Source organism: Cryptotermes secundus, unplaced genomic scaffold (assembly GCF_002891405.2).
Source record: "Cryptotermes secundus unplaced genomic scaffold, Csec_1.0 scaffold120, whole genome shotgun sequence".
NCBI classification, from domain to species: Eukaryota; Metazoa; Arthropoda; class Insecta; order Blattodea; family Kalotermitidae; genus Cryptotermes; species Cryptotermes secundus.
Window position 1 is genome coordinate 2457985 of NW_019742442.1, and position 20773 is coordinate 2478757.

Consider the following 20773-nt stretch of genomic DNA (forward strand, 5'->3'; position numbering starts at 1 on the left):
CAATCGCCTCTTAATTTCCTCCTGAATCAGGTTTCAATCTGTTATCGTTGTTCCCAAATATCTGAACTGTGCCACATTTTCAAAACATCTGTTTCCTACCGTTACGTCATGATTTTTCCCTGCATTTTGGTGACTAGACAGCAACATATACTTAGTTTTCTCTGTGTTGACTTCTAGTCCAACCTCCTTACTTGCGTCAATTAAACTTTTTGTGTTTCTCTTTACGGTATCTGTTATCACCCAGTACATTCACATCATCGGCATAGACTCTGGCTCATTACTACGTAATATGCCTTGTGGACAACGTACCTGTTATGGAACGAATATATTCATAAAAATTTCAATGTTCGCATAAAGTAAACGAGTCCCTGAGGTTCCACCCACTTCGCCAATGGCGGCCAATGGCTGAGCATCACTGGGATCACTGGCATTTTAAGCAAAATTCGATTTTAGTATGTGGCGCACCCGATAGAGGTTGCTGTGTATAAGTGCGCACGTGTGTGCGTGGGTGTGTTTATGTGTGTATGTGGTTGTGAATGCTGCTCACAGATGCCGGCACGTTCCATTATGTATATTGTAACATATGGTCCGTTTCTATGAGATTAGAGGAATGCCCGTAAATATTTTCGCGACAAGGAATACGTGCAACAACAGAACTGCCGTTTCTATGCAACGCCCAGTAAACAACTTCCCCTTAAGAACTTGACAACAATGGGGAATCCATTGTTGTGAGATACACGCTGTGACTGGTCACTAGGTTACGCAATTATTCTGAATGGAAGTTTTCTTTGCGGTCCGTGCCGCTGCTATATAACGAGAGCTGTGAGCTGGAGAATGTTCGCAACATCGGCCAAGGCGAAGCCCGACACTGAAAGTATAAGAGGCTTAAACTTGGGGGGGGGGGGTCAGGCATATGACCGTTCAAGTGACTAGACTGCCGTGGTAGCGAATACTACTAGAAATAGGGCATAATCTGCTGTACCGAGCCTGGATTGAGAGAGGCCTTGTATATATTGTACATAGAAATAGGAATTAAGATTAAAAATGTAAATATATGTAAATACTGACAATGGACATATTAATACGGACTATGACTGACAACTGACAGACCCGACCTCTCGTCAGAGAGGGCGCCCCAAATGAGCAGGACAGTAACTTTCATATAAGAAAAAAAAAAGAATAAAAATATGGTCATGAGCCCCAGTCGGGGGTCGACACCAAGACAGACAGACTGACAGACTTTCAGTCGCAATGTGACTTGGACTTGGACTTGGCGGCGGTTAGGCATATGACCGTTCAAGTGACTAGACTGCCGTGGTAGCGAATACTACTATAAATAGGGCATAATTTGCTGTACTGAGCCTGGATTGACAGAGGCCTTGTACATAGAAATAGGAATTAAGATTAAATTTGTAAATATATGTAAATACTGACAATGGACTTACTAATACGGACTATGACTGACAAATGACAGACCCGACCTCTCGTCAGAGAGAACGCTCCGAATGGACAGGGCAGTAACTTTCATGTAAGGGGAAAAAAAACAAAAAAGAAATCTGGTCATGAGCCCCAGCCGGGGCTTGACACCAAGACAGGCAGACTGACTGACCGTCAGTCGCAATGTGACTTGGACTTGGACTAGGCGGGGTCCTCCCGTGTGGAGACGGGATCGAATACCTTCACCGTGACACTGCGAGTCGTAGGAGGTGACGGAAAGGGAAGTCTCAGATCTGAGACAGTAAAATAAGGTCGTGAGTCCCAAAGGACTGGGACCCGAGGAAGACTGCGCTGGGAAGGACCAGCAGCATTTACAAAAGACAGACCCGCCCTGTCGTCAGAAAGGGCGCCCCACAAAAAGAAGACCGTAACTGTCAAACAGTAACAAATATGTGGTCATGATCCCCAGATGGGACTCGACGCCAAGACCAACTGACTGACTGACCGTCAGTCGCAATGTGATTTTGACTTAGGCGGGATCAAATACCTTCACCGTGACCCTGCAAGTCGTAGGAGGAGACAAAAATGGAAGTCTTATATCTGAGACAGTAAAACAAGGTTGCGAAGCCCCAAGGACTTGGACCCAAGGAAGATTGTGCTGGAAAGGGCCAGCAGCATATATAAAAGACAGGTCCGCCCTCTCATCAGAGAGGGTGACCTGCAAAAACAAGACCGTAACTGTCAAACTGTACTAAATATCTAGTCATGAGCCCCAGATGGGGCTCGACACCAATACTTACTGACTGACTGACTGACCGTCAGTTGCAATGTGACTTTGACTTTTGAGTCCAGGAGAGTTTTTAGTTGAGTTCCGAGGTTCCATGGTGATTGAACAAGAAATGGCAATAAGAGTTCATAGTAATTTGAATTGCTGAGATCCGTTGCTAGGAGTAAACTAATAGCGATTGAGAATCCTAGTGCGCGTGCAAAGGTCAACCAGAAAGTGTGCAAATCAGCGGTAGGGCTGTATTGATTGTAATTAAGAGAACTTGTAACCGAAATACTAATAAATCCAATCGTCTGAACTCGAACCCGTTATTTACATTACGTGTATCCCCATACACGTGACAATATTTTTTAAACTTTTAGAATCTTCGAAGATATCAAATTTATAATCTTTTTCATGTGCTTCCACATGCTACCAAATCGTAAAATTTTCAGATAATAGACAGTATGAAATTTTGAACTGTTATATAAACGTGTCAAAAATTACAAACTTTTTGACGCGTTAGGAGATGTTGAATGTTATAAAGTGTTGACTTTTTAAAATTACGAGTACATGTTCCTCTGAAATTTTTAAAATACCTTTTAATTTAAAAAAATGTGCACATTTTTTTAAAATTTTGAATATTTAGAAAAACAAGAAAATAAGGAAAGAGTAAAATTATAGATACTTTGAAGTTTTTGAATTTTTTAGAAATTTGCATAATGTTGAAAATTAAACAAACAGTTTTTTTAAAGTTAAAAAAATTTAAAAATACTTTTACTTCTAAAAATAAGGAATTCTATGAGCACATATGAGAATTATACTTTTTACATTTGTATTCTGTAATGGAAAATTATAAGCAGAAATTCATCAGCCAATGTTGTAAGGTCACCTTTCGACATGAATTCTGTTTTTAGTTTATACAAACGCTGAAACCCTTGGACTGACGTTTTCACCCAAATGCCCATGTGGGCTGTGGTCATTGCCCACTATGGCCAGAGCTGGGATTATTGGACTCTGCTTACAGACTAAGCAACTGTTGACAGAGTCTTGTATGAATTCCATCTTCAAGTTGGACCTCAAAGCAGGAAGTGATAATGTTCAGTTTCAAACATATATTCCAACAGTTGAGGCTAATTCAGCAGTTGGTCTTTACAATCTGTGGATGTGGACAGTGTTGCCAACATTTTGGTGGTCAAAGTGGGTGGGCTGAGTGTGTTGCCATATTTGTATAGGTTCTTGTTTCAAAGGGATGATGGGGAGAGGGGTAACTGGGGGCTGGGGCCCTAGCCAGGTCAATAAGGCAGTAGATAGGGACAGTTGTGAAACGGTCCTGATGAGGGTCACAGAGTACATGAACAAACCATCAGCAACTGGTATTTCCAAGCAGTCACCCAGGCAGCACTGGCAAAGGGTTGTAAGGTTCAGCTGAAACATATTCTATGCAGTGTATACTGTGAAATATAAATACAGATTTTCAGTATGCGACTACACAAATTTTCCTCATAACATGTGCAAAGAATGTGTGAAGTTTCTACTTTAGTCATGATGAATGAGATGAGAACATAATAGCTGTTAAGATTAAGGGTTCTCACAGCAGTGAAGATTAACAATGTTATCCTTTGGATTATGACATTGTCCTGCAGTCTGATAGACTGCTACCAGCATTTCAAGTGAACATAGTTACTCCACCTTCAGGGTTGAAACAAGAAGACCACAATATGCACATTTTATTATTCAAGGTATGCTATGTTATTACAAAATGGTCTCCTTTCCTCTCTACCATAGCTTGTTATGTGGTTGATGAGTTTCATCTTCAGTTGGGTGACAGATTTTCTCAACAAAAGGCAGATAATATCACTTGGTACATCCAGAAACATATACAATAATATTGATAAGTTTCATTACATTTCTCTGAATTGTATCTTTCATTATTACCACCAGTTACATGGTGTAGTCCCATGACCTGTTACATTTTCAAAAGAAATATTTAGTTATTTATTTACTTCATATCCATGGATCATTATACATGATATAGGACAAGTCAAATACTTTACAATAATAATAATATAATAAATAATATAATAATATACTAAGATAATACAATGATAATTCTAATAATAGAACTAACATAATCGTTTAACACACGACACCGTTGTATGCCTCAAGACCCGATTCTTCTATCCCGGCACAAAATACCCTGGTACCCTCGATCTGGTTCCTGTAAGAAAAAAATACAGACTAGGGCAGTAGGCATTCCTATGACATTACTAATATTAAAATCTACAAGTTAATTATTCTTGAAATATATGATTACAAGTGATTAGAACTAGGATAATACTTACATTTTCTCCCTGGATGATCAATATCTCTGTATACTTTTTGATGGTAGGATAGCAGAAATTTTAAAATTCACTTGTATTGAATTCTTACAAGGTGTTCCCACCCATCAGTTTCTTACTCTTCTGTGTTTTATTAATGTTATGAGTCGTTTGTTCTTCCCGAATATTATCACTCTTTGCCTATCTGTTAGAAAAAGCCTGATTGTTAAATTTAAAGATATATCTATGAATTCTGCAATTATAAAAGACAGGTCCGTCCAGTGTGACTATTTCAGTTTTCTCACTTTATGATTCACTAGCCTTACATGTTTTGATCCATTTGGATCATCTTCAGAGGCACCAAACACTTTTTAGAAACCACTACCACAACAGTTGTCATATCAATTACACATGTATTGCCAAGTACACAATGTTCCATCTATAAGTCACAGTAGCTTTTTTGGTTATAGAAATATTTAAAGTTGTTTTAAAGTTTTAAAAACTTTGTTCAAAATTAAAATTCATAAACCTTACAGGTTCGTGTCAATAACCCCTGTTGTCTCTCTTCTAGGTGGCCAATGTTGTGCCGCCTATGTAACTTGAGTATGGAGATTCTTAATATGGTCCGTTATGATTTCTTGGCCCGCTGTGCTGTTTTATACATGTAAGGCTAGTGAATCATCAAGTGAGAAAACTGAAATAGTCACACTGGACGGACTTGTCTTTTATAATTGTAACTGTTAGTGTGATGGACCAAAAATGAAACAAATCAAATTCTATGAATTCTGTTTTTTACTTATCAATTATATTCAATGTCCAGATTTTCACACCCATACATAAAGACTGGAAGAACCTATATCTATGTAACGTTTCTGCTGTACCTCCTTTATGGTCTTCTGTCTTACTGTGCATCGCACAGTCCCACACATAAGCTAAACTAAGCTAATTTCAAGTTAATATCTTTTCCGTGCCTCCTGTATGGTCTTCTGTCTTACTGTGCATCGCACAGTCCCACACATAAGCTAAACTAAGCTAATTTCAAGTTAATATCTTTTCCGTGCCTCCTGTATGGTCTTCTGTCTTACTGTGCATCGCACAGTCCCACACATAAGCTAAAACTAAGCTAATTTCAAGTTAATATCTTTCCCTTTTTGGTGTATTACTTAAATTCAAGAGTTTTATCAGTTTTTTGTCACTGATGATTATCTTTGATCTTCATTTCTGCATATGGATTTTAAACTTGATATTTTTAAATATTCTTATTTCATTTAAGAGAGAGACTCATCATCTTGTATGTTCTATGAATTTTGAACAGTAGAATTTGGAAAGTTTGCTGCTTACTGTAAATCCATTTAAGAAAGGATTTTGTTTTCATGTAAATAAAATTTGACCATATAGAGAACAGTATGAATAGTGGACAGACAAGGATTTGAAGGGATGTGATCTAGGCCTAATTACAAAGTATTATCTTTCATTTGCCTGAAGAAACTTTGGATAGTATGAAAAAATTTCACAGAATCTAATGACCTCTTACTGCTACACCTAAACTCTTTGGCATTTTGACTTCGCACTTCTTCTGAGAATTGTTCATCGTGTTTTCTCCTTAGCAATGGACTACTCAGGTACTACACTGACACTTATGATACATGATGTCATACTCTAGAGAACAACAGTATGAATCAGTTCAGATGTTTTGTAAATAGCAGTGTATTCATGTTGACACATTGCTCTCAAAACACAGGATCCCTAGTTGGTGCTGATTACATTAACCTTCTCCAGCACAACAAATCACAAAAACATTGCTTACAGTTGCTGTTTCCATAGGAACGTATCCACCTGAATCACATTGATTTGTCTCCAGATCATTCTGGAATGTGATGGGAATCATTAACTGCTTGTCAAACCTTATGTCTATTACTGGTTCACTCCTTGTAGGATTCACTGTTACAGATGATTTGAGTTTTCTGCAGAACTGTCGTTGATCCAAAGATATGCAGTGAAGTAGACTGTATTGATTTCTTTGGAGTAAATTACATAGTGAGAAGGTTCATAATTTGTACTCTTCACCAGATACTGTTCAGGTGTTCAAATTAAAATGAGATGCATTATCACCACTGCTTTTCAACTTTGCTTTAGAATATGACATTAGGAAGGGCCAGGGAAACCAGGTGGGACTGAAATTAAATGGGACACATCTATTGGGTGATAATATAGATATCATAAAGAAAAACACACAAAAGTTAATTGACGTAAGTAAGGAGGTTGGTCTAGAAGTAAACACAGAGAAAACTAAGTATGTGTTGCTGTCTCCTTGCCAGAATTCAGGGCAAAATCATGACATAAAGATAGATAACAGATGTTTTGAAAATGTGGCACAGTTCAGAGGTTTAGGAGCGACTACAACAAATCAAAACATGATTTGCTACCATTCAGTCCACAATCTTTTGTCTTCTCATCTGCTGTCTAGAAACATAAAAAGTATAATATACAAAACTACAATTTTGCCTGTGGTTCTGTATGTGTGTGAAACTTGGTCTCTGGTATTAAGGGAGGAACATAGACTGACAGAGTTCGAGAACAGGGTACTGAGTAGAATATTTGGACCAAAGAGTTATGAAGTGATGGTAGGTTGGAGAAAACTGCATAATGAGGAGCTTCATAACTTTTACTCTTCTCCAAGTATAACTAGAATGATCAAGTCAAGGAGGACGAGATGGGCAGGGCATGTGGCATGAATGGGGGAGACAAGGAATGCATATAGGATATTGGTGGGAAAGTGAGAAGGAAAGACACTAGGAAGACCATGACATTGGTTTGCTGATAATATTAAAATGGATCTCAGAGATAAATGATGGGGTGGTATGGACTGAATTGATCTGGCCTAGGATATGAACGAGTGGAGGGCTCTTGTGGACATGGTAATGAACTTCTTGTTTCCATAAGATATTGGAAAATTCTTGAGTAGCTGCGTAGTCTGTGGCATCCCAAGAAGGGCTCAGCTCTATGAGTGAGTGAGTTATTATGAAGTAAGCAATGGGGAAGATATGTATTATGTATCAAGTGAAAATGCAATGTGCACAAGATAATGGTCAGAAAACCTTAAGGCAGGAGACCACTAAGGAAGTCTAGGCGTAGATAATAGGGTAATATTAACATCAAGATATTGCAATTGTGTGGGGCCCAGTTGAAATGATTTAGGTTAACTTTCAGCTTTCCAAAGGAGAATCTGAAGCATGCAGTTAGTTACTTTACAGATTTATCTTCTTATTTTCTGATTTATATATATATATATATATATATATATATATATGTATATGTCTGTGGTTGTGATTACAAAATAATGAATTCTAAAGGAAAATTGCATTCTGTATTGTATCTGGCATTTACTTTCCTGGTAACATATTTTTTGTGATGTCTGGCAAAGCTGAAATCCAACTTTGGAATGAATGTGATCCACCAAGTGAGTGAATGTAATTAAATGAATTTATTATTCCAATTAGAATTCATAAGCTATTTCTGTGACAATAAACTTAGACATATTATTTATTGTGCTCCAGTGGATGTCCTATGAGTTGTTTAATTAATTTTCACAGTTATCCTGCTTGCAGTTGCCTTCATGAGATGCTGAAGCCAGTGACACAGAAAGGCAACCACATAAAACGTGCTAGCCTGAGTTAGTGACGGTGTCCTTCTTTGGGGCAGCACGACTTAAAGAAGATTATGAAAAGACAGTAGTTAGCAGTTAGTGTGATGAATCATTGACTGACTGGATCAATTGTGAGTTTGATGATTGATGAGTGTGGGTGGAGTGTTGCAGAGGAAGTCAAAATCTTAATGCGTGTTCGTCTGCTGGTTAGAGTGACAACATTTTTCTTTTTACTAACTCAAAACTTAGGGTAGCTTAGAAGACTGAAGAAAGTTGGGTTAGGGCTAAGAGTGTTATTCAGATTAGGACTGACAGACAAGAGTGGGTGCACGCTGCAAAGAAGAGTTGTGCCAAAGATGGCTGACATCTCAGTGCCGGGATATCAGACATTCTGGACCAATAAACGTAAAAGGTTAAAGTCTGAGTATAAACGACAAATAGGTAAATTTCCCAATGCTGACACACAGCTGAAACAGCTGTTTATAGTACTCTGCAATATCAAGGACGTGGCAGGGTACATTCCATCTTCGTGGGTGACAATGAGCAATGGTCATCCATTGTCAGTGTGGCGGAGGAAAATAGGCAGACCTACTGCAACGCCCTCACTGGACAGATCCTGTTTAATGCCTTCTACGAAATGTACAATCACTCTAAAGGACTTAAAGGCCGTGCTGAAGGCGAGCACTGCAGCAGGCCAGTCTAAGACACCCAAGTCCACTGCCAACCAGGAGGACGGTTTCATAAAAATCCGAAGGCACAAGCGGCACAGCACCAACGAGACCGTCCCAACTTCAGAAAGCATTGTCTACCGCAGCGTCTGCTGCCGAGTCACACCCTCCAAGGAGGTCGCCATGCGCAACTTTTTCACCCCCACTAAGGGCAGCATCTATGGACATGGATTCTTCTGGTGCAGAGGCCACTACACATGGGGAGGCAGTTCCAGGTAAGTGAAACCCCATAATGATTTTGATTGGTCCTGCTTTCATAGGTAAGTTTAGTGGGTTAGCTCAGGTAAGGCAGGTACTTGACTCTGTGCCAAGGGTGTTAGCAGGCTCAGATGGCCAGGAAGTACACGCTCACGAGGCACCCATTTACTCAGTCAGAAGACAAACGGAAATTTGTACTGGATGTTTATTAGTGCACTTACACAACTCCACAAACACAGTAGTTCACTTTCCCTGCAACCCTGGTGAGATGTAATTCACACACTTTCAGCGTTTCTGAAATACAGTTTATTTTTAATTGCTGGAATTGCCAAATAACATATGTGAAATTAATTAGTGAGATTTTTGACCCGAAATTCGAAATGGTTACAGAGTTGGAGATTTTAAATTTGGGGTCGGATGGCACTCAGACACGTCCGAAATCTATCATTGCAATTTACAAAATTTACAAAATGCCAACTTTAGAGGATAGAGGATGTCGCGTGGTCAGCGCAACGAATCCCCACGGCCGTTAATCTCAGTTTTCTAGACCGGAATCGCTATTTCTTTGAAATAGTTCCTCAATTATTCTCATAAGGCTGAGTGGACACCGTTCCAGACACACTACTTCTCAGAAAATCTTGTAGCGCCGGGAATCGAACCCGGACGTCTGGATCTGTAGCCAGGAACTCGGACCACTAGACCACAGAGGCGCTAACTTCGCCGACAAGCGGCGGCCGCTCGGTCGGTATAGTTCGCTTGCGGACTAAAACCATGGAGTTTGTTTTTGTTTTTAAGCCAAGCGTCCTTGCAGAAAGGTGTCCTTGAATTTTACAGACTTGAAGTACACACTTCCTCCTCCAAATTCTAACTGGCTGGTTTTAACAGGCAGGATTACAACAACAACAAAATGTAGTGTTCCCCAGTTACAAAGAAATCCGGTGATATTTAGTTTGGGAGAACTTAACTGCCGGCTACCAGCTCCGGTAGTCAAATTTAGAAGTAACGTAAAGTTACGACTTGTTATGTCATTAGAATTTCTAAAGGAATACCGACCCTGCACCCTGGCGCTCCATTTCCAGTTTGTTAGTGGAGCCCTCTGCCTCAAAACTAATTGCAAAATTTGACATAAATCTCGTCTAAATGAAATAAACCGGCTAACTCACTGGAACTAATTTGGTGACTGACGCACTAAATTAATTATTTCCAAAAGAGGATTATTAATTTAACTTAAGTTAAGGTAATGAAATATACCAAAAGTATATATATCCAAATTTGGACGATTATACCGGAACCGCGAGAAGGAAGGGTATACAAACCAAACACAACACAAAAAATCTGCGGCAGTTAAGACAAGCGGTTTAAAACTCTATAGTCCTGTTACTGATTTTATATGCATTATATATTTTTTTTTACAGAATTTGACATTTTAATGTTGGCTTCTATTTTGGCCGTACTTCGATTCTTTGGACTCTGGCCGTTACGTTATTCATGGTCATAGGTGCAAGGTCTCATGTATGTGGAGTTTTTAAATGTTTTTCTCAACTCTCATAGGTGGTTTATGTCACATTTGGTTTATATACCCTGCCTTCCATTGGTTCTGGTGTCCGGAGATACGGGCTAGCTCTATCGACTGGGCCCAAATGAGCAGCCTTTTCACCTGAGGATGGAGGCAGAGTCAAGTATCAGAAACGTTCTTTTAAATAAGAAGGAAAAAAGGACAATGGATAAAGTCGAAAGATTAAATCATTGAATTAATATATCACTGTCACAAACTTTTAGAATTTCTTGAAATTGACAAATTTGTGAATGGAATATAAATAATTTAAAAATCATTAAAATTGTTAATTTATAATATTCTTTAAAATCATGACATACCGTTTAAAATGTCAGAATCTTTGTGATATTATTTGAATGTTTTTGTGCATTCAGGAATTTCTAAAACTTCGAAAAATTTGTTAATTTATGTAAACGAGTTTTGATACTTCTTGAATTCCTTCTAAATATTTTAACGATATTGTCATTTTAAGATGCGGAAAATTATGGGATTTTTTTAAATTATGAAATTTCTGACATGCTAATAGTTTTGATATTTTGAGATTTGTAACCTTAATCTTTGTAATTTTGTAATCTTTGAGCCGATTGTCTAGATAATGTGGGACCCTCAATGTCTCACAACCCTATGGGCCTTCATGGCCTGTTACAGGGATACCTTTACTTTTTAACATTTAATTGTTTAAATTGTACGTGAATATATGGAAATATGAAAAAAAAAGAAAAACGTTTTACATTTTGTAAAGGCTTGGTGTTTTTTAAATCTGATATGTACATATTTTTTATTTTGGATTTCTAGGAATTTTGGATAATTTTGCAGCTAATTTTCTCTTAATTCAGAACTTTTGAACTATGGAAATTATATTTTATATATTTTGGAACATTTAAGCACTCAGAAAAAAAAATGATTTCTTAATATTCTGGAAATATTTTCCTTCAGAATTTATTAATTAGTTTATTTTTCGGATGTAGACATTTGTAAAGTATTCGAAAGAAATTTTAAAATGTCAATTTCTGAAATTTTAGAATGGAGATTAGGTCAGGTTGAGTCAGGTATTTTGTGTTCGGATTGTGGGTTTCGACTTCTGGTTTGTGGAATTTCGTTTGGGATTTCCAATTAAGGCTTGGGATTTTGAATTATCCCCACTAAATTTAGGAATTTGATTTTAATTTGGGGAAATATTGAATTAGACATACTATATAACTGAATTTATTTTTAGATACGTGTGAAAATTTTTCAAGAATCATGCAACTATCTGAGAATTTTAGAAATGTGTGAGTATTGATGAAAATATTTGGTAATTTCTGGAAGTATTAGAAATTAGGAGTTGTGATAGCTCAGTCGGTATAGCAACGGACAACGGGCTGGACGGTCCGGTTTCGATTCCCGGCATTGCGGTGGATTTTCCTTCTCCACAACGTTCAGACAGATTCTGGGGCCCATCCAGACTCCTATTCAATGGGCCAGGGGCTCTTTCCCCTGGGATAAAGGAACAATGGCATGAAGCTTACCACTCACTTCCATCTAATGCCAAGGGGAAGAAAGGGTTGAGCTACATTTCCACTCCCCAGTATGTCTTAATGGCATAGTGCTTTAACTCAGCACAGGGACAACTTTGCTTTGCCTTTATTAGAAATTATGTCGAAAGTCCTGAAAGGATTTCTTGAAATTCTTTGCTTTTTTAAAATATTTGAAAAACTGCCAGGAGTTTTGAAGACTCCTTCGATGTTTGAAAATTTTCTCTTAAAAATGAAACAGAAATTTTAAGTTTCTGATTATGACCTAACGTTATCCATAAGTGTATGGGAAGCCCTGAAATTTTGAACGTGTCTGAAATTCTTTAAGTATTGCAGAAATCCTTGACGAATTCCAACATTCGACAAAATTTTAGATAATTTGTGCAAATTCTGTAAAGCCTTAGAATTTTTCCTTATTCGAAACATTCCTTAAAGTCGTAAGAATTAATTTAAAGTGCTCATATTCTTTTTTCAAATATCTGCAGGGCTTGGGGTGGGGCGGGATGGCATCCCGGTTCTTTTCTAAATGGCTTTAAAGCATCCCGTTACTTCTTTGGCAGTAAATGCAATGTACAATACCTTAAAGGGGGAAAACAATCCCGGTTCTATTTTCATTCCACCTCAAGCACTGAATATCTGTACACTCCTGAAAAGTTCTGACATATCTGGCAATTCTTACAAACTTTTCTTGTTGGTTATTTAATTATTAATTGGCGTTGTTTTGACTTCAAAGTTCCTATAGCACGTGAAATACGATAATTTGTCGAGTTCTGGCTCAGAGAAACGTACAAACGACAACAAGAAACGTCAAGAAATCCCTCTAGGAAAGCTAAAGTTGGATCGAGTAAAGGTGTCCCTGTGCTTAGCTTCTTAAGCACTGTGCCATGAAGACGTAAAAGAGGAGTGGACCTATAGACCCACTTTTTCTTTACCTCGGCACTAGTTGGAGGTGAGTGGTCAGCTTCAGGCCGTGGCTGCCTTAACCCCCCCCCCCCCTGTATCTATTGGATAGGAGGCTGGGTGGGCCCCAGAGCCGGTTTGGACGACACGGAGAAGTGAAAAGTCTTGCCTCCACCGGGACTCGAACTCCGACCCCTTCGTCGTCCAGTCCTTAGCCAGTCGTTATACCGACTGCGCTATCCCGGCTAATGTTGGATCGAGTAGGTATTTCTTTTATTCTGAGCTAAACAATCCCATCTATGTTACTGCTAGAAATGTGGCTACACAGATGTTTGAAACCAAACTGTTGGCCATTCAGTCTACTATGGCAAATAAATTATTGCAAGACCAATATTCTGTGCGTTTTCTCTCCCAGTCTCTCTCCGATTGTAAATATTCTTTTTATACAGATTTGTATTTAAAGAATCTTTTGCCGGAATACTTCGTTGGTACGATATAATTGACATTATTTTAAAGCCACGAATGATTAGATGCAGGTGTTGAGACATCATCCTGATCTCCGTTACGAATGAATGTGCCTCAGCAAGGCCAGTGTGAAGTCGTGGTTAGCACGAACCGCAAGGAGAGTGTTAATGACACTCCCTAATTCAGTCAACTTTTACATCCACTGATACTAAGATAATTTCATTTATTCTGATGTTCGGTGTTCACATACCTTTCAAAATTATTTTATTAGGTGGAACTCATTTTATGATGTGTGGAAACTGCTTTGTGAGCAGACGTTTTGTAATTAAACCGGTATTCGTAGGATTCGTAGGCATTGACCTACCAGTTCAATGAATGAGTCACTTCCTGACCCAGTTGCCGCCTCTTCAGTAGTATAACTTTCTTCCGCTTGAGGCCAGCACTTTCAACCCGAGAAGCAGGTCGTCTGCTACACCCATCAGTCGGCATTAGTTTTTTGAAACGGGCAATAGAAGTGTTATGAACGCTGAACTAAATTAATTTTCTGTTGATGTGGTGATATGTGTGCAGTATATTTGAAATTTCTTATCAAATACTAACATCATAATTAATAGTATATGTCAAAAATCAGTCATTTAAACGTGAAGCAGTTCTACAGTTTAATTTTATCTTATCAAGGTAATTTTATGCAATGATAAGTTGTATTGTTGAATGCATATATAAGTTCGAGCCCCTACTTTTGTAATCTCATAAATCACGAAATCTGTTGTGAATGCACATGTTCCCTGATGAATTGATCTTTGCGCAATTCGATGCGTGTTTGTTTTCAGTTGCCAAACATGGCCACTGTTGGGCGATGGGGTTCTGGTTTTATGAACTTTTCATTGATTTTTGGTGTAGTACAGTCGCTGAGCGAAAGTTGTGTTTTATTACGTGTGTGTGATTCTATATGTAACCATAATGTGGCGGATGAATGAAATCCTGTAAGTATTGTGTAAAATAAATTACTTTCGCCGATTTTTTTTGGTATTTGGAGATTTCGGCGAAGACTGATGAAGCCTCGTTGATATGGCTTCTCTCTATCTATTTAATTTCTGTGTATAATAACACTAGAATAGCAAACTCAGGCCACTGGTTCACGAAGTACAATTTATTCTACCTAATAAATGGAATAGTTATACGTATTTTGGGTAAAATAGGCTTTAGCAGTGATTTTGTTACATACGACACTGGCACCTGCAAAATTTCAAATTTTGGTGTAAACAGCCTAGGCACGGGGTAAGGGGTATGTGCCGATATAGTAGAAGAAGCCTTTATAAACCCAAAATTCCCATCTAAATAACGATTGATTTTGTGCTGAAATACTTAAGATCCGAAGTTTAGTCTTAAGCCTTGCTTATCACAAGATTTCTACAGTGTTATCTTGCTCGAAATAGAATTTACCGGCTAGATATTCTGTAAACTTAACGTGTTTTGGATGTCGCAACTCCCAGTATTGTGTATTAAAACTTCACTGAGTTATGCTCTAATATAAGTTTTTTTTTTTTTAAATTTAACAGATTTAACAGGTTTGTTTTTAATGTAAACTGTAGTATGTAATGTTTGTAAACATTCATTTGTAAATACATGAACTTTTATCCTGGCACATTCGTGGAATTCTTGTATTCACTATTCTGTGTGAAACTAATTGTTAGGTACATGAGCCAGAAAATGGACGTGTAGTTTCTAGACATGTCAAGTACACTGAGAATTTTCTTCACAACATCCAGATCAAACATATATGGGGCCAACTTTTCCCTTATTCTGGGCATTATTCGTCCCTCACAGGATGAAGGTGATTTGAATGTGAAGTTGGTCACCCACCTCTATCTATAGGTCTTTAACAGAGTTCTTCTGCATACTTAGGCATATGCTATGAAAATGGATAGTTGTGTCACAGCACTCATAAAAATTTTGGTAAAATTCTAGATGCTGCTAGTTATTCCCCACAAACCATACAACTTGTATTATGCTTCTGTCACTACTTGAAGCCCCACCCATGAAGATGAGAACATTTTCATGAACATAGGTGAGGTTTTGCTCTGCAGCAGGCATATAGCATGTAAACTTCAGTATTATTATTATTACTGAACAACATAACGTGGAACTTGTACTGCGTGTTCAAAAGTGGAAATGAATGATGAAACTGCATTCAGGTTTTTTTTTAAATAGTTCACTTTGTATGACGATAATTATTTGACAAAGAACATTTTATATGTGTGTCAGCCTACGAATGTCTTAACTGAACTAAGCAAACATAGAGCAATTTGATGTTGGTTGAAAATGGCCAGAAAGAAAGAAAATCGAACCAAGCCAAACATAGACAAATGTAACTGACAAGAACTGATGACTGGCATCACTCTTGACATGATGGCACAAATGAGCAGAGATCGAAAATGTCATTTGGTAGTTGCAGGTAAACATGTGCTATCAGTGCTTACAGTAGAAACTGACTGCTTCAAAATCAGCATTTCTATTAATTTCCAAGATATAGTTAAACATTCTTAGAATGTATGGAACTTTTTCTCATATACGTTGAGTATATTGATATTATAGTTCTTAGAATAGGGGTAGTTGATGGAAATATTTTTAGAAATTGCCATACCTCAGACACTGGCTGCTCGTAGCAGAGGCTGTGATTCGAAATCATAGTAGTTAGTGTGGGATTTGTGGTGGGCATAGTGTAATTATTGCAGGTTTTGTCCAAAGACTGGATCTCCACTGCCAGTCACCAATCCCATGAGATAAGGCATGACTAGCAGGCAGTCTGGCTGATTCTGGCTGGAGCTTCTCTTCTGATCCAGTACTTGGGTGCACTTTGAATGATGAAGTTTAGTACTTTTTTGAAGTTACTGAATAGGTCTCTTCTATTCAGTATGGAATGTGGATGGCAGTGTGTTATGAACTGACCCATAGTCAGTTTGTGCAGTATAAGGCAATTACTTACTCATGGAGCTGAGCCCTTCTTGAGGAGCCGCCAATTCTGCAGCTACTCAAGAATTTCCCAGCATTTTGTGGAACCCGAAGGTTCATCACCGTGTTCACAAGAGCCCTCCACTGGACCCTATCCTGAGCCAGATCTATCCAATCCATGTATAAGGCAATTAGAATATACAAAACTAATTTTGCCTGTGGTTCTATATGGGTATGAAACTTGGTCTCTGACATTAGAGGAACATAGACTGAGGGTGTTTGAGAACAGGGTGTTGAGGAAAATATTTGGACCAAAGAGAGATGAAGTCACAGGAGGTTGGAGAAAACTGCATTATGAGGAGCTTCATAACTTGTACTCTTCTCCAAGTATAATTAGAATGATCAAGTCAAGGAGGATGAGGTGGGCAGGTCATATAGCACAAATGTGGGAGACGAATGCGTATAGGATATTGGTGGGAAAGCCAAAAGGAAAGAGACCACTGGGAAGACCAAGGCGTAGGTGGGCGGACATTATTAAAATGGATCTTAGAGAGAGAGGATGGGATGGCATGGATTGGACTGATCTGGCTCAGGATAGGGCCCAGTGGAGGGCTCTTGTGAACGCGGTAATGAACCTTCGGGCTCCATAAAATATTGCGAAATTCTTGAGTAGCTGCTGAATTGGCGGCTTATCAAGAAGGGCTCAGCTCCATGAGTATGAGTATAAGGCAGTCAAGGTATTCAGATGTGACATGTTTCATTTTATGAAAATTGTAAGTTATCACAATATCTCTGTTTAAAATTTTAAATGTATTTCCTTTGATGTCCCTCCTTGACAGGTGCATACCAGAGGAATAAGCTTAAGCATCTCAGTGAGGAAAAGAGCCACTATAACAGACCATACTCATACCATGCCCTCCACAGATTAAAAGTGATACAGAGGTTGGCTTGAAGAGACAAATAGATGTAGACGGGCAGAAAGTATTGAAATGGATTTGAGAGGTTTTAAGGATGCAGACTAGATTCATCTGAGTCAGGACAGGGTCAGTTGTCAGATTAATGTGAAAACTGTAATGAACATTGTGTTCTGTAAAAGGTGGGGAATTTATTGACCAGTTTAGCTACTGCAGGTTTCTCAGGAACTTTGCTGCATGGCGTTCGATAGTTATGGAAGTACTGTTTGGTAATGTGAGTAGTATTGAATAAGCTTGCCAGATGGTTCAAAATAAGTAAAGTGAGGAGACAAGGAAATATCCTCTCACCAATCTTGTTTAATGCCATGATGACCGAAATTGTTAATAGAATTGGAGAAGAAGATAGAAGACCAGGCATGAAACATTAATATATGCATTCAGGGCCGTGATTTTGAGATGAAATGAAAAGGAAATTGTACAGAATTAAAATAATTGGAGTTATATTATAAAGTAGTAGTTTCAATTTATTTAATAGCTATGCTACAGACAGTTTTAATTGAAATTAATGAACATATGGATTAATAAGTGATGCAAAATTATGCAGTATTCATTCTTAAAACTGTTTTAACATTCTTTCCTCTAGCTAAGAGCATTTTTCATATCTTGTAAAGTTAAACTGAGTGATGCTGAAATGTTTTGAAGATAAATGTGGTGGTGGTTTACATTGATCTATATAGGCAAAATGTCTTTTACCTCCTTGGTTTCAACTCTGGTTATATTAGTAGTAATATATGATTAAAAAAATATGAATGGGCAACATAGGGGATCTGTTTTGTGGATAATGAAACTTTGCATGTTTCAGTTTACTTCCAGCATTTTGATATGTGCTACATCAGCCTTCCAAATGCATGCACGTAACTTTGAAAAGTGTCACATATTTAAGTCCTGTTACGTTATGGTATCCTCAAGAGAGGAGAGAGGGTTCAAGTAGTGGGAGAAAGCAAGGCTGTGAGCTCAGAAAGGAGAAGTGTGGCAGTGTAGCTTCAGATCTCCTGGGAAAATAATCATTAACTTCCATAAGATTTATTGATGTATCACGCAAGTTTCTCACTGTGATGTTACATACTGAGCAGCATCTCTCCTGTTATATCGGCACACAAACCTTGGTACTTACCTGTGTTATAAAGGCTGCGCCATAGCTCAAGTGGTTAGTCGCTGTCTTCCCACCGCGGCAAACCGGGTTAGATCCCGGGTCTGGTCAAGTGGGATTTGTGGTGGACAAAGTGGCGCTGGGGCAGGTTTTCTCCAAGTACTTCGGTTTCCCCTGCCAATCTTCATTCCACCAGTTGCTCCACAATCACCCTCACCCATCATCTGGGGCTGGTACAATAGGCTAGAAGTGGCCGCAGTACGAGGGACTTAGTCCCACCCCACTAGCATTAAAAAATTACCTATGTTATAGCTGGTGTTTGAATGTTCGCTAGTAGGATCACATTAGGAGCCCTGGGTAGCTCGGTCTGTATAGCAACTGCTATAGGCTAGGTGCCTGGTAGATTCCCAGTGGGGACAGGGATTGTTCTCTTCACCACATGATCAACAGACTGGTTCTGGCACCACCCAGTCTCCTCCCAACAGATACCGACGGATATTTCCCTGGGGGTAAAGCAGCCGGGGCTTGAAGCTCATCGTTTACCTTAACCTGATGCATGGGGCTATACCTCCATTCCTCCATTGGCATATCACGCGATCCTCAATTAAGTACAGGAACATCATGGCGCGGCCATGCTGCTAAAATTCGCAGTTTTAACTTCTTTCTCTCAACAAACTGGCCCTCATAGCTCAGCAATAGAATTTTGGGGCCTTGTAGTATATACTTACAAGGCTCTTATAACTCTTATAGTAGAAAGGCAGCCGGAATAGCGTCTGGGCTATGGGCTAGACGACCGAGGAATCGGGGTTCAGTTCCCGGTAGGTATTCTGTTCTTCACAGCATCGAGGGTGGCTTTCGGGTCCAGCCCCACATTCTGTTCAGTTGCTGCGATGGATAAGCGACCGATGCTTAACGCTGGGTACTGGCCTCCATCTAGTACTGATGTCAAGCATACGTGAACACTGAGTCCACTCCCTGTACGCCTGCATGACATGATGCGTGATCATAGGGACAGATTTAACCTTCTCTCTCATCTTATGCAAAGAGTTTTACCAGTTGTATAATATCGTGGCCTGTATCGGTGCTGTTCAGACCACCGAGGGGCAGCACTGTACCGTAGCTACCACCCACGGGCCGCATTATAGAAACATAACCATACAAGTATCTTGTATCGGCATCTTAAGATAGCTGGATTGCACCGATATTGCATAGAAGCATGGAGTCACAGCAACGCATGTTGTTCAATGTTTCGTGTGGAGTCGGTCGAGGAAGTCACAGAGTAGGCACATTTCATAAAATCATTTGGACAGGATTTGCCGCCCTTCTTTTAAAGAGGAAGATAAAGTGTGCTTTGAGGGGAATGGAAGTGTACTCTCACGGGCCGCATGCCGCTAGTTGACGGCCGTGATGTATATAATGGTGCCCCACTTTCATAATCGCTTTATTAACTATCATCTCCCAGGAAATGGATGGCGGACCGTGACAGTAATGAGCAGTAGCTGTTTGCAGAGAGGTGTCTGGCTGGCTGTGGATAGTGTCTGAATGGCAAGGGTGTTAATGCTATGTTATAAATGACATCTGAAAGTTCGTGACGATGGTACGTTAATATAACTATTGACTTTTATATTCGTCCTTTTTTTTTTATTTAAAACGACACTTCGAAGACGACTCTGCCTCCATATCAAGCAAAGTTGAATTCATCTGGCAACCTTTATTGTAGATTTCTATACCATATTTTTTTCTGAATTCCGGTGAATAATTTTTGGAGATAAAATACACGGATAGATAAGCATGACAACCCTATTATGCTTTTATTTTATTCACTTTGTGTGAAAATCGCGTCAAGTTTCAAGTTCGCCGCTGTTCCCACAAAGGTTTCGATTTGCTCTATACAACAGACGCTGAAAGTGAAATTAATGGCAAGCGGTCCAAATGGCGCAAGTTGAACTGAAGAAGATTTCAGGCGATAAGCAGTTAGTGGTATCCAGCCATTTCACGTTGCCCAGTCACATGTGAACATTTTGTTTGATTGAAGAAAGCCGTCTTCTGGGATGTGGCGCCGTGTAGAAATTGTGTTAACTGACGTTTCGGAGGAAACTATGGCCTCCATCTTCAGGGTATAAGACTCTGTTGCACCTGCTCAAGCTGGTTCGCTCGCGGATTTCTTCTTGTCTTCTACCCTGAAGATGGAGGCGATGCGTTCCTCCGAAACGTCGGTTAACACAAT

General features: G+C 39.1%; 1 protein-coding gene across 8 annotated transcripts in view; it reads left to right on the top strand.

The window, feature by feature from the left end:
• The first annotated feature begins 9069 nt into the window (after window positions 1-9069).
• LOC111873105 (putative fatty acyl-CoA reductase CG5065) overlaps window positions 9070-20773 on the top strand; it is a 71147-nt gene continuing 59443 nt past the window's right edge. For 5 of the 8 annotated variants that reach the window (XM_023867524.2, XM_023867525.2, XM_023867530.2 and 2 more), the window contains exon 1: window positions 14375-14513. The gene's annotated coding sequence lies outside the window, so the exon portion shown is untranslated. Of the gene's footprint in view, window positions 9114-14004; window positions 14209-14374; window positions 14514-17507; window positions 17526-20773 lie in introns of those variants that run through there. The other 3 variants (XM_023867527.2, XM_033754971.1, XM_023867526.2) reach the window with 3 other exon arrangements.